The sequence below is a fragment of the Chiloscyllium punctatum genome, chromosome 26 (assembly GCF_047496795.1).
Source record: "Chiloscyllium punctatum isolate Juve2018m chromosome 26, sChiPun1.3, whole genome shotgun sequence".
Lineage (NCBI taxonomy): Eukaryota > Metazoa > Chordata > Chondrichthyes > Orectolobiformes > Hemiscylliidae > Chiloscyllium > Chiloscyllium punctatum.
This window is the reverse complement of record NC_092764.1, coordinates 72,415,089-72,428,422: the sequence shown is the minus strand read 5'-3', so window position 1 is coordinate 72,428,422 and position 13,334 is coordinate 72,415,089. Positions and strand designations below refer to the sequence as shown.

General features: G+C 44.3%; 1 protein-coding gene across 2 annotated transcripts in view; it reads left to right on the top strand.

Moving 5' to 3' along the window:
* vac14 (vac14 homolog (S. cerevisiae)) overlaps positions 1 to 13,334 on the top strand; it is a 345,026-nt gene that overhangs the window by 173,988 nt on the left and 157,704 nt on the right. The window lies entirely within an intron of this gene.

Sequence of the window (13,334 nt, the reverse complement as noted above, 5' to 3'; positions counted from 1 at the left end):
GTGCCACCCCTATATCCAGTCTTACACTCCTTACATTCCCACACATCCTATTTTAATTGACTTTGAATCTTTTACACTCAATTGCAATGTGTGGAATTGAAATGCTTTCACATCCCTTTGTCAAGGGATGAAGGGTGATGGTCATCTTAAGAAAAAGAACACCTTTCCACTTCAGGCATCCTTAGTCAGTGTTAAGCAAGCTCATGTCAATTGTAGCAGAATTCTGTAAAAGTCTTTACTGTATCAGAAATGGCCTTTAATTTTGGAGACTGTGTGTAGAGTTTGCACATTCTTCCTGTGTCTGCGTGAGTTCCTTCCAGGTGCTCTGGTTTTCCCCATAGTCCAAAGATGTGCAAGTTAGGTGGATTGGCTGTGCTAAATTGCCTATATTGTCTAGGGATGTGCAGGCTAGGTGGGTTAGCCATGAGAAATGCAAGGTTTCAGGGAGGTGGAATGCTCTTCAGAGGGCCAGTATGGACTTGATGGGCCATGTGGCCTGCTTCCACACTGTAGGGATTCTATGATTCTGTCAATATTCATAACATACATAAATGTACAGGACATGGGACCAAATGTAACATTTCTGAGTTCGCTAATGACAGAACTGACCGGAATCGTGAGGAAGATGCAAGGGGCTTCAAGATAATTTATGATTTGGAGGTGCCAGCATTGGACTGGGATGGACAAAGTTAAAAATCTTACAACACCTGGTTATAGTCCAACAAGTTTATTTACAAGCACTAGCTTTCAAAGTGCTGCTCCTTCAGGTGGTTGTGAAGCAAGACCATAAGACACAGAATTTATAGCAAAAGGGTTACAGGGTCATGGATCTGTAATGGTATATGAAACAAATTTAGATTAAATCTTTTACCTTTTAGAATGGATATGCTAGTTTCAGTTCTTTAATATGTAAATCCCAGAACTCCTTTTAGGTTGCATTCTCAGGATAACTTCAGCTTTTCTTACGATAGGTGCCATCTCAGTTCAGACAAAGCATTAAAGGTGTGAGGGTAAAGTCTGTCTGTGTCCCAATGTTGAGTCAGACTGGTTCTATTTCTAAAGTGGGACATACAGAATCTTAAATGGATTCATACAGTTTTTGAAAATATGTGTGTGTGTGTGTGTGTGTAGTGCAGTGTAGTGGGGTCACCTGTAGTATGACATGAGCCCAAGGTCCCGGTTGAGCCCATCCCCATGGGTACCTAACTTGGCTATCAGCCTCTGCTCGGCCACTTTGTGTTGTTGCTTTTCCCGAAGTCCACCTTGGAGGATGGTCACCCGAAGGCAGAATGTCCTGGACCGCTGAAATGTTCCCCGAGTGGGAGAGAACAATCCTGCGTGGTGATGTTTGAGTGTTCTCCGTTCATCTGTTGTCATAGTGTCTGCTGGTCTTCAATGTACCATGCCACAGGGCATCCTTGGCTGCAGCGTTGACTGAGTCACGCGAGTATTTGTAACTTGCGCGGTGGGAGGTGACTCCACGTGTAATGGTGGTATCCCTGTCAACACTCTGACACAACTTGCAGCATCTGCCATGACAGGGTTGTACAGCATCGTGGTCAATGTTGTCCTGAAAGCTGGGCAGTTTGCTGTGAACAGTGATCTGTCTGGGGTTTGGTGGTTGTTTAAAGGCGAGAATTGGAGGTGTGAGGAAGGTCTTGGCGAGATGCTCACCCTCATTAGTAATGTGTTGCAGGCCACGAAGAACATGGCGTAGTTTAGGCAAGTTGGAGAGAGTGGACAAATTCATGGCAAATGCAGTCCAACAAGGCTAATGTTTTGGTGTAAAAAGCAGAACAGCAGAGTTTTATCGAAATAGTGATGATTTAGAAAATATGAATGTAAAAGCGATCTGGATGTCCTTATGCACCAATCAATGAAAGTAGACAAGCAGGTACATCAAGTGGTTGGGAAGGCAAATTGCAGAGGATTTGAGTTTAGAAGTAGGTATGTCTCACTGCAGGTATACATGCCCTTAGGTGAGACCACACCTGGAGCTTTGGACTCCCTCACTGGCAAGTGAGTCCATTCTTGGGTGGAGTGTGCAGTGGGCTGATACCAGGGATGGCAATACTGTTCCATTAGTTTGGTCCTGGCACATGTTCACTAGAGTTCAGAAGGATGAGAGGGGATCTATTTGAAATGTATAAAATTCCAACAGGGTTGGACAGACTAGATGCTGGGAAGATATTCTCCCTTGTGGGAAATCAAAAACCAGGGACTGTAGTCTCAAGGTATGTGGTAGATCAGTTAGGACTACAATTTTGCCTAACCAAAAGAGCTGGCATTGATACGGGGGTCTTTCAGTGTCTCAGAATGTTCCACAGTGCTTCACATCCGTGAAGCAGTCCAGGTGCCAGCTATTGAATGGACTTGCAGAATAGTCAGTTACTTGCTTCACAAGACTTGCAGGCCAGTGACTGTAATCTAGAGAGGTTAGGTGCAGGTTGAATGAGATTGTCTTGTGCCCTCCTCGTGGATGTAGGAGATGGCCCAGAGGCTCTGATTTTAAACAAGGCAGCCTTAGGCCATCGGATGTAGGAGCCGAAATAGGTCATTTAGCCCATTGAGTCTGCTCCACCATTCCATTGTGACTGATATGTTTCTCAAACCTATTCTCCTGCCAGCTCCCTATAACCCTCAATCCTCTTTCTAACCATGAATCTATCTCTGACTTAAATGCAGTCATGACTTGGCCTCCACAGCCTTCTGTAGTAATGAGTTCCACAGATTAACCATCCTCTGGCAGAAGAAATTCTTCCTTATCGCCTTGCATTTATAGAATTAATTTTGTGACCTCAGGTATCCCAAAGCATGAAGCAGCCAGTGAACTACTGGGTTTTGATCACAGCTTTCATAAGCTATGATGTAATGAAGACCACGTCATCTATTTTGGAGACGCTGGCTGACCGATGAGTATTATAGTCTACCCAATCATCAAAGTAATGGATCGTTATCTCACGGGATCTTTTACACACAGTGAAGACAGTTACAGGGTTTATCCCCTCTCCTGAAGGACTCTGGCAGTACTGTACTTAGGGGAGTGGCAGACTGCGTTTTGTGCTCCAGGCATGCTTTCCAGCTTTCTGCTCTATATTGAGCCAGCAATGCCATACCCTTCTAGCCCCATGGCTTGTAATGTTTGTGGCATCGAGTGGAAAGATACCAGCTCTGAGAGGCAGCTACGCAGTTTTAGCAGCTATCCATAAAGCAGATTGCCAAGACTGTGATCAGCAGCAACCTGCAGTATTCCAGAACCACCTGTCTCAGTCGTTTGAGTACAAATTTACCATAGAGCTCTAACTTGACTCTGCATTGTCCTCATTACCTGTGACACCTTGGACTCAACTAGACCAAAAGACCACCACCATCATCCCCTGCGCACCTTTCCTAAAGCAGATACTCAACATCTCTTCAGGTAGGACCCTTACCTCTGTCCTGACTTTGATTGCATAGTTTTCCTGCTGAAAGCATTTGACTTTTTCCCTCCAATCACACAATCAAAGCTGGATCCACCCTATGTTGCTGAAATACAGTCTGACCCTAGTGCATTGCCTGCCTTTCAGACATTCATGGTATTTATAACACTAGGGAGCCTATTGGGCAGCCTGTTAGGAATTAGCTTCAAACATTTACATTCCTTGTCGTGCAAGACCTGAACTCACGTTTTACACAGACTGCAACTTTAGGATTTAGTGGACAAAGTACCTTTTCATGGATTTGCATATGGAAATGAAGCTCAGTGAGGCAATGTTTGCTTCAGCGCAGCGCAGGTATTAACAAAGATGTGGTTTATAAATCATCTTATTAGTAAAACTCTGGAAATTTTAGCTTGACCTGACCTTTAATTCTAGTTTGCAGTAGACAGAGAATCGTAGAGCAAAAAAAAGCCCTTTGATTCTTTCGCATTTCAAATGGTTTCCTGAGAAACGACTCGACGATTCCCATTGTACATCTTAATTGTCTCTCCATATTTGATGTGTCAGCAAGGCATTTGGGCCTTTCACGCTGACCCCATAGGATGAACCTGCGAGGCTGCAGAGGCCACTTTGGTTGTGAAAGATGACAGCAATTACTGTTTAACAGTGTGAATAACTGCCCCAGCTATCCAGTCAGGTGGTTGTTCTATAATAGACACCCCTCATTTTTAATTCAGAGAATATGCCAAGGCATCTTGTGCTTGGGAGAACTCCGTTTGCTCTGACTGATAAACCCAGTTTGCCAGAGGCGCCAGTTTGTCCATCTGTGGTTCAATTCAAATAAACCAGGATTTGCACAGTCCCGAGAAGGACGTTCGACTTATGCTGAAGTAACTGATCTTCAGTCATGAGTGCAATTGCGGTGCTAAACCTCACCTGAAGCATCCCTGACTAAGGGAAGGAAAGCACCTTCCAGATTTTTACAGCTGAGTATTCTCTAGCCCTGCTGGAAATATGTTGGTGTGTGGGCATTAGTTGAACATAGCATTGAGTTTTACTGTAAACTCCACTATAGTCATTTAACCTTGTGCTATTCGTTGTCTGTGAAGCATGGCTACTAGACTGAAAGATCAGAAGGTTCCTGACTCTGTTGCTGTTTCTATCTGTCATACGCTTCTTGGCTTGAAATCAGTAACTTTTCCCAACTCAACTGAGCACAAGCCTTATGCTCAGCTTAATGACATCAAAACCACCTCCATTATTCTTAATTATGTTCAATTCATTTTCTACCCTGCACGCAGCATTGAGACTATGCTGATTGAAGGCACCAAAATTATCCTGTGTAACTGAACCTAGGATGCATTTGCTCCTCCTTTTCTTTGCCACATTATTCCGTATAGAGTCAGTGCTCTACCCCTGTCCACTCTGTCTCTCCCATCACTGTCCTGGCTCGTTTAGGCACCTACCTTGTCCAAGAAATCCAGGATACATCTTGTGCTGAGAGCACAAAGTTGCAAGTGTGGTGCTGGAAAAGCACAGCAGGTCAAAATGAGTACCTCATTCCTGATGAAGGGCTTATGCCAGAAGCATCCATTCTCCTGCTCCTCGGATGCTGCCTGGCCTGCTGTGCTTTTCCAGCACCACACTCTCGACTCCGATCTCCAGCATCTGCAGTCCTCACTTTCTCCTAAAAGCCCAAAGGTCACTTCAAACAGTAAGTTTGTTTCTGTCTTCACTGGTGCTGCCAGACCTGCTGAGTATTTTTAGCATTTTCTGTTTTGAATTTTCCAGCACAATTGTCAATCACACTTTCCCCACCCTACCACACTATGCTCCATGTTGGCCCTCTTTTTTTCTCAGCTCCCCTCTGTGCCATTTACAGGTACAGATTTGATGTTTGTGTGCATGCTTATATTGTCCATCTGTAGTCCTGTGCCACTTCTCAATCTATACTGACCCTGTTCGGTTGTGTTGATAACATCAGGCTGGATAAGCAAGAATTACTTTCAACTTAGTCCTCTGAGACCTGAGCCATTAGGTTTAGATTGTACTGATACCCCTCCTTTGGGGCATCACGAGTGGCACAGTGGTTCTGTAGTTAGCACTGCTGCCTCACAGCACCAGGGACCCGGGTTCGATTCCAGCCTCAGGCGACTGACTGTGGAGTTTGCACATTCTCCCCATATCTGTGTGGGTTTCCCTCTGGTGCTTCGGTTTCCTCCCAAAGTCCAAAGATGTGCAGGTTGGGTGAATTGGCCATGCTAAATTGCCCATAGTGGTCAGTGATGTGTAGGTTAGGAGTAAATGTAGAGTGGTGCTGGAAAAGTACAGCAGGTCAGGCAGCATCCGAGGAGCAGGAAAATCGATGTTTCGGGCAAAAGCCCTTCATCAGGAATAGAGGCAGGGTGCCTGCAGAGGTGGGGGTGGGGAGAAAGTAGCATAGAGTACAATAGGTGAGTGGGGGTGAGGAATGGAGGTGATCGGTCAGAGAGGAGGATGGGAGAAGGTAGCAAAGAGTACAATGGGGGTGGGGATGAAGGTGATAGGTCAGAGAGGAGGGTGGAATGGATAGGTGAAAAGGAAGATAGGCCTGTAGGACAGGTCATGGGGACAGTGCTGAGCTGGAAGATTGGAGCTGGGCTGAGGTGGGGAGAGGGGGAATGAGGAAACTGGTGAAATCCACATTGATACCCTGGGGTTGAAGTGTTCCGAGGCATAAGATGAGGCGTTCTTCCTCCAGGCATTGGGTGGTGAGGGAGCGGCGGTGGAGGAGGCCTGGGACCTGCATGTCCCCGGCAGAGTGGGAGGGGGAGTTGAAATGTTGGGCCACAGGGCCACACCTCATCCCAGCTCCAACCTTCCAGCTCAGCACTGTCCCCATGACCTGTCCTACCTGCCTATCTTCCTTTCCACCTATCCACTCCACCCTCCTCTCTGACTATCACCTTCATCCCCACTCCCAATCATCCATTGTACTCTTTGCTACCTTCCCCCACCCTCCTCTCTGACCTATCATCTCCATCCTCACCCCCACTCACCTATTGTACTCTATGCTACTTTCTCCCCACCCCCACCCTCCTCTCATTTATCCCTCCTCTCTGCAGGCTCTCTGCCTCTATTCCTGATGAAGGGCTTTTGCCTGAAAAATCGATTTTCCTGCTCCTCGGATGCTGCCTGACCTGCTGTGCTTTTCCAGCAACACTCTAATCTAGACATTGGTTTCCAGCATCTGCAGTCCTTGTTTTTACCTGGTAAATGTAGAGTAATAGGGTAGGGGAATGGGTTTGGGTGGGGTACTCTTCAGAGGGTCAGCGTGGATTTGTTGGGCCAAGGGCCAGTTTCCAAACTGTAGGCATTCTATGATTCTTGCTCGAGTCAACAGATCTCATTCCCCTCCTGGCAGCTTACTCATCTGGTGACGTGCATCGTTGGTATGACCTGTTTAATTCTGAGCTCATCAATATCAAGACCACTTACTTTTAATTATCTCTGCAGCATTAACCCTTCCACCCCACTGCCACTGCAGCTTGTCGCCACTAGTTAAGGGCTGATGACTGGTAACAGAATGAGGTTTTTCAAACTGGGGCTAGGTTCAAAATGTGACAGTCGGTCAAAGCTAGCAGGTCACAGTGTGCCTGTGGGATCAAGAGGCTTGTGAGTTCACAGAGGTAGGGATGTGCCTGAAGTTATGAGGTAGAGGATTTTGAAATAGAGTATGAGGAATTCAATAAATATTAGCATGTGATGGAGGTGAGCAAGAAACGTTCTGGAATAATAAGTGAAATGTGTATGTCAGAACTGTTTAGTCTTGGTTCTGTTGGGCATTCTCTGCCCTGATGTCTATATTTGCCTCTCTACCTTGCTGTCACTTTTTCCTACAAAAGTGTTCCTGAACACAGCTCTCTTATCTGGCCTTCAGTGGCTAACGCTTGTCCATTTTGTAATGTTGTTTAGTGTTGGGGGTATTTTTGCTCCAACCCATGGTGAGGCTCTTTGTGGTGTTGTCCCATGTTATGAATGCTGTACAGAATCCAGTGAATTCAGCATTTATTCTCAGTGAACTTTGGGGACCTCCTCCTTTGTATTGATGAGGTGTAAGATTGTGTAGGATTGACTGGACAGCTTTGTGCTAATAAGCAAAACTCTCGGTGGTTATTAGTCCCGGAGTTGAAGCTCTACCAGCTGGGCAGTGTTTACTGCTCACTTTTTCTGTGTAACTGGGCACTGTATTTTATTAAGTTGCTGTTTTTTTTCCCCTAAGAACACATCCCAGTCAGAACCTTTATTAGGTCTTCTCATGGTTTGTTCCTTCAATTGGATTCCTGAGCGCAGTGAATCCCTGCTGAGAGTCAGAGATAGCTCCCACCACTGGGATTAATTGGTACAGTCATTGCCTGTCAAATCTCTCTCAGCTTTCATGAAGCCTGCATTTACGTGGAAAGTTGGTTGTCGTCACGTTCAGGCTTTTTAAGTCGTTGACGTCTGTGGCATCCATGGAAACAACCTAAATTTTCATTCCTATGTATATTAGTAAACGAGCAGAGCGTGGATGTAATCTGGTCATTAACCGGTAAAGAAATAATAGAATTATACATCTGTGACACTTTAATTCCAAAACTCGTGCACTCCACTCCTGTTTGTGCTCATTTGTTTAGTCAGGAGCAGCTATATTTTGACAGATGTTGCAAAAGAAAACACTTTAGTTGTCAGCTAATTGGTTCTCAGCCTTGCTAAGAAAACAGTTGCCTTTGTTTATTTTATCAGGGCATCTAAAATGCAGTGGCGGTTTTAATCATCTAATACATTCCTCGACAGTGAACAAAGGTAGCTCCGTCTGACCAAAGCAGGCGATACCTGTTAAAGACTGCCGAGCAAGTTGACACTAATTTGGCAGAATGTGTAGCGCAATTAAAGTCTGTCCATGATGGCTTGATCTCTTGCTTATAAATAAAATACTGAATGGATTTGTAAATTGTTCCTTCTGAAGGCAACTGGTATTCTCCAACCCTACCTGAGAAGGACCCTAGGCATCCATTTTGCCTTTGAGACTCATTCAGTTCAACGTTACAAGAAGCTACAAAAATGAAAAAAAAGCTTGCAGTTTGTGTATTTTGTCATTTCAGACCACTTCCAAATGCATATGTGAAACGTAGTCTTGTAATGTGGGAAATGCAGCAGCCAATTTGTGCAGAGCAAGATTCCATAACTTCTGAATGACTGCCCTGAATGGTGTTAGTTGAGTTGGCAAGAGTTCTCTTCAAATTAGTGCTGTAGGATCTTTTCTGTCAGAGAGGGCAGACAGAGCTTCAGTTTAACATTAATCTGAAAGAAGGTGTCTCTGATTGTGCAGCACTCCCTCAGTATTGCACAACCTAACTTTTGTTCATCAGAGTAACTGGGTAGCTGGTTCCGAAACAGGATTGTGCAATTAAAAGATGTGAGATAGATCCCCAATCCTCTGCTCTCCGTTTTGCAATGTTTATAGAATCGCAGCATCCCTACAGAGTGGGTGCAAGCCAATGAGTCCACATCAACCCTGGAAAGAGCTTCCCACCCAGATCCATCCCCCTGCCCTATTCCTGTAACCTTCCCCATCCAGCCTTCACATGCCTGGATACACTATGGGCAATTTAGCATGGTCAATACACCTAACTTGTACATCTTTGGACTGTGGGAGGAAACTGGAGCACCCGAAGGAAACTCTCACAGACACATGGAGAACATGCAAGCTCCACACAGACAATCTCCCAAGGCTGAAATTGAGCCTGGGTCCCTGGTGCTGTGAGGTAGCATTGCTAACCATTGAGCCACCGTGCTGCCCTCCTGACTGTAAAAAGACTAAAATAGCAGAGTCAGTTTTAGAATCACCATTCAGACTGTGCCTTTGTGGCACCCGTAATCATTTGCACCAAGCTGCTGGATAGGTGCAACTTTGGGTTCCCTAAAGATTTGACTGTTCACCATACCCCAACCTAACACTGGATTCATAATCTCCAATTCATCTAACTCCCAACACCTTCACCTTTAACAAGGTGAAATGAATGCTGGATCACCACAAGTTGTACAGCAGCGACAGAGCAAAAGTTGTCTATAATTACTAATATAATCTCACTCCTTCCTCCTGTTCTCTTTGTAAGTTTTTGTGAAACCTTAGGGATGCTTAAAGAAGATTTATATGACTGGATGTCGTACTGGGACATGGAGATGATCCCTCATTATTCTGCCTTCGTTATCTGGTCCCGACTTTGATTTGTACAGTCTGAAAATGAATCAAATTAGCGTGAAACATCAATTAAACATAATTTTGTATGTTTCCCAATGGGGTACACTGTTAAGGCTGTAGAAATGAAGTGCTTGCAGCCAGCATTGCAAGCTATTTGTAACTTTGTGAATGAGCACTTCTGCTGGTTCCACATTCCTTTGCATTCTTTGGAATGGAAGTATCATTTTTACCTAACTGCATCAGTGCTTTATGTTAACCACACATTGCATTAATAACATTGCAGAGAAAATTAAATTTGCTGGAATTAGAATTTGGCAGGAAGAAGTCTATCTTCCTGCATCTAATGAGAAGAATGTGTGTGACTCTTTGACAAGGGTATGTGGGGCATGGGTGGGGTAATTAATTTCATATTTAAGTCATTTAAATTTTTCCAAAAAAGTGAGCTGTCATGAGGGTGAAGGTCACTGTGGAATGGAGCTGTGCAGAGCAGTGCTTAGCTAACAGATTTCAAAATGAACTGTATCAGAGTGTTCTCTTCCATTGGTCTTTGTGCCAAAGAGTTTGGGTAAGGCCATTCTAGAAGTCTGCGTGTGTGTGTCTGTCTGTTGGGTCATGTTCAGCTGGTTCTTTCTCCATGTCGTCTCATTGCTCTTATGCATGAAGTGTGGGTGAAGTCTGCCTCGGCATTTGGTGCATAGGGAACCGTTACTCTGTCAGGGCTGAGAATGGGGAAGAGAGAATTGCCTCAGAAGAAAAGAGAGAGAGGCTGGTGTATTTTCCAAGAATCTCTGGATTCCCCTCCATTAGATTTGTTCTGTGAATGAGCACATAGAAATCTGAAAGTGAATAAAGTTTATTGTTAAATGAGTACAGTGAAAAGTTTACAAGTGGCCACTTGCAGCGCCATCCTAGGTAGAAAGGGTGCAGTAACTTAGTTACAAAGCAGAAAAATGAGGAAAACTAGGTTAAAAAGTTAAATATTACAGCCCTCCTTATTAAAAAGTAGAACAGCAAAGAAACACAGTTAACAGTTCAACATCACACTCTATAAGCGCCTCGCCCTGCTAGACTCACTGCTCACTTTAACCTGTTCCCACCCATTGCCACATTCTTTCACCATTGCTGCCAAAAAGACGAAAAAGGTCAAGATGAGAGAGAAAAGAAAGAAGAATACAGGTGGGCTTAGCAGCGAGAACACTGCCTACCCTGCCACTGCCGCCACCATCTTGTTGAAAACAAACCTCAACCAAGTTATTTATTAAACGCCGTAAATATAGTGAAGCTGGAGGTAGGGCAGCTGGGTGATGTGATTGGATAGCTGATGAACACATGGGCAACACTTGCAAATCTCAAGCCAAACCTGAACAAGGAGAGCGAAAACAAAAATTACAGGTATGGCAGCATCTGCGGAGAGAAAAACAATTGACATTTTGAGTCCAGTGACCCTCTGACCTTAAGGAGCATTGTCAAGGAGGAAAGAGAGACACAGGCATAGCTTGCCACTTGGTGACTATGATTACCACCTAGTAGCTGTGGGGGTTAAAATATCTCTGAGCTGGGTCTTAGAACTGGAAATATTGAATTGAGAGCTTAACTCACAAGAAGACCTTTAAGTGCTCAGTACTACCAACTGTTCCTTGGAAGCTTATCTCTGCTGAAGTGATGGAGAACATTTGTCATTCAGATAGAATAAAGATTAATTTCTGTAGGTGTTCAAAAAAGTGCATGCAGGAGGTCAAATACCACAGAGCTTGGATTCCCCACCCAAGGTTTTTGACACCTTACACATCACCCACCTTTCACTTTTCACAAGATGTTTAAATATGCAGTTCTGGCATTCCTGTTTTCTTTAATACCCCTCAGTTTCTGTGGAACTTGCTGCTATGTGATGCAGAAATGGAGTTTGAGGCACTATAAAGCCTGAGTTGAGAAATTGTGAAGCTTGTAACCTTGCATTTTGAGTAAAGGGTCCTGATCTGGAGAGCAGAAGGTTCATTTAAACAGTTGTGATCAAGATTAATCTCTAGCTCCGAGGCTGAAAACCAGTAAAAAGGGTGGAAGTCACAGCAAAGAAAATATCATACCATTACAGAATCTCCTCCTCCTCCTTGTAAAGCTTCAATGAGTAAATGAAATTTCACGTTAACTTGGTGAGGTGCTTTAATGCACTGGCAATGGTACCCAGGTTGCCCTTGCCTGAGAAAAGTGAGCACATGCCCCAACCACATCAATAGAAACTGCTCAGAAAAACATCAACCGGTGGTGGGTCAGTTTGGTCCTTTTGGGTTTACCTTATGTAAAAGCTGATGCCAGCCCAAGGAAATCTGCCTTTCATCAGTAGAATTGCTGAGGCTGTGTCAATGATGGAGGATTAATGAACCAGAATGTGCATCAGTGCATTGAGCAAATGAATGATTTATAGCACTCAGTCCCAGATCAATCTTTAATGTTGGATAAATACGTTTCTTTGTCTGAATTGAATATTTAATGTATCTGCAGGTAAATAGCATTTTCTTAATCTGGTGAGTAGGTATTTGTAGAGCAAACCACTCCTTATGAGGGGGAAGGCAATTAGACTTTATTAACAATCCAGCTGCCTGATGTGCAGCTCAGTGGTAATGCACTGGAGGCAGGGACCTCCACACACACACACACACACACACACACACACACGCACGCATTCTCCCTCATGCATACACGCATGCGTTCTCTTGCACACGCATGTACACAGGCATGCATGCAGACATATACACAGGCGTGTGTGCGCACAGACGCACACAGACACAATGTTAATGACACTTGTGCATTGTTGTACATTCCCAACTGCATCCATGTCCATTTTGTGTGTGACTAAGTTTCTCATGTTACCATTTTGGTGAATTGTTCAGCAAAATGAATCATGTTGTATCTTAGCAAGCTCCCTCGCTGTATTAGGATTTGGGAAAGGATGTGTTATGGGCAGCACCTGATACTTCTCAATCAAGCCTGGCTGGTGCTGTGTACTTGAGAATTATTGGTAAAGAATGGGAGCCACCATTTCACGTGAAATTTGAGAGAATGGCGGTCATGTAAGAAAGGCATTTACACAGTACCTTTCACAAACTCAGGAATTTCACATTTCTGTCGATGTTCAAAACAGTGCGTGCAGGGAGTCAAATATCACAGAGCTTGGATTCCCCACCTAAGGTTTTTGACACCTAATGCGTCACCCACCATATACATTTCACAAGGTGTTTAAATTTGCACCTTTGAAGTGTACTCTGTTATATTACAGGAAAAATACACAATTTTTGTGGCATTGATCAGCCAAGATTCTGGCGACAATTCCCATCCGCTCAATCTGCATCTTTAAACCTCTTCTATCAACGTGAGAAAGCAGCCGGGGCTTTGGTTTAATACCTTAATCTGAAAGATGTCATCCCTTGACCGTGCAGCACTCCCTTGGTACTTCAGTGAAGAGATATTGAAAGGATGTCTTACGCAGGAATGCCTGTTTGTGATGACACGAGGGTGAAACATTCTAATGTGCTGTTGTGGAAGTGGAACCCATCTGCTTTCAAGCTGCCTCTCAGCACAATAACTGAGAGTTGGAGGCACACTGCTGTGAGCATAGTCCTTTCCCTTTTAAAAAGGGAAAGTCTGACATCTTGTCAAATTACCCAAGGGTAAACTGAAGAGCCAGTTTCTTTGCA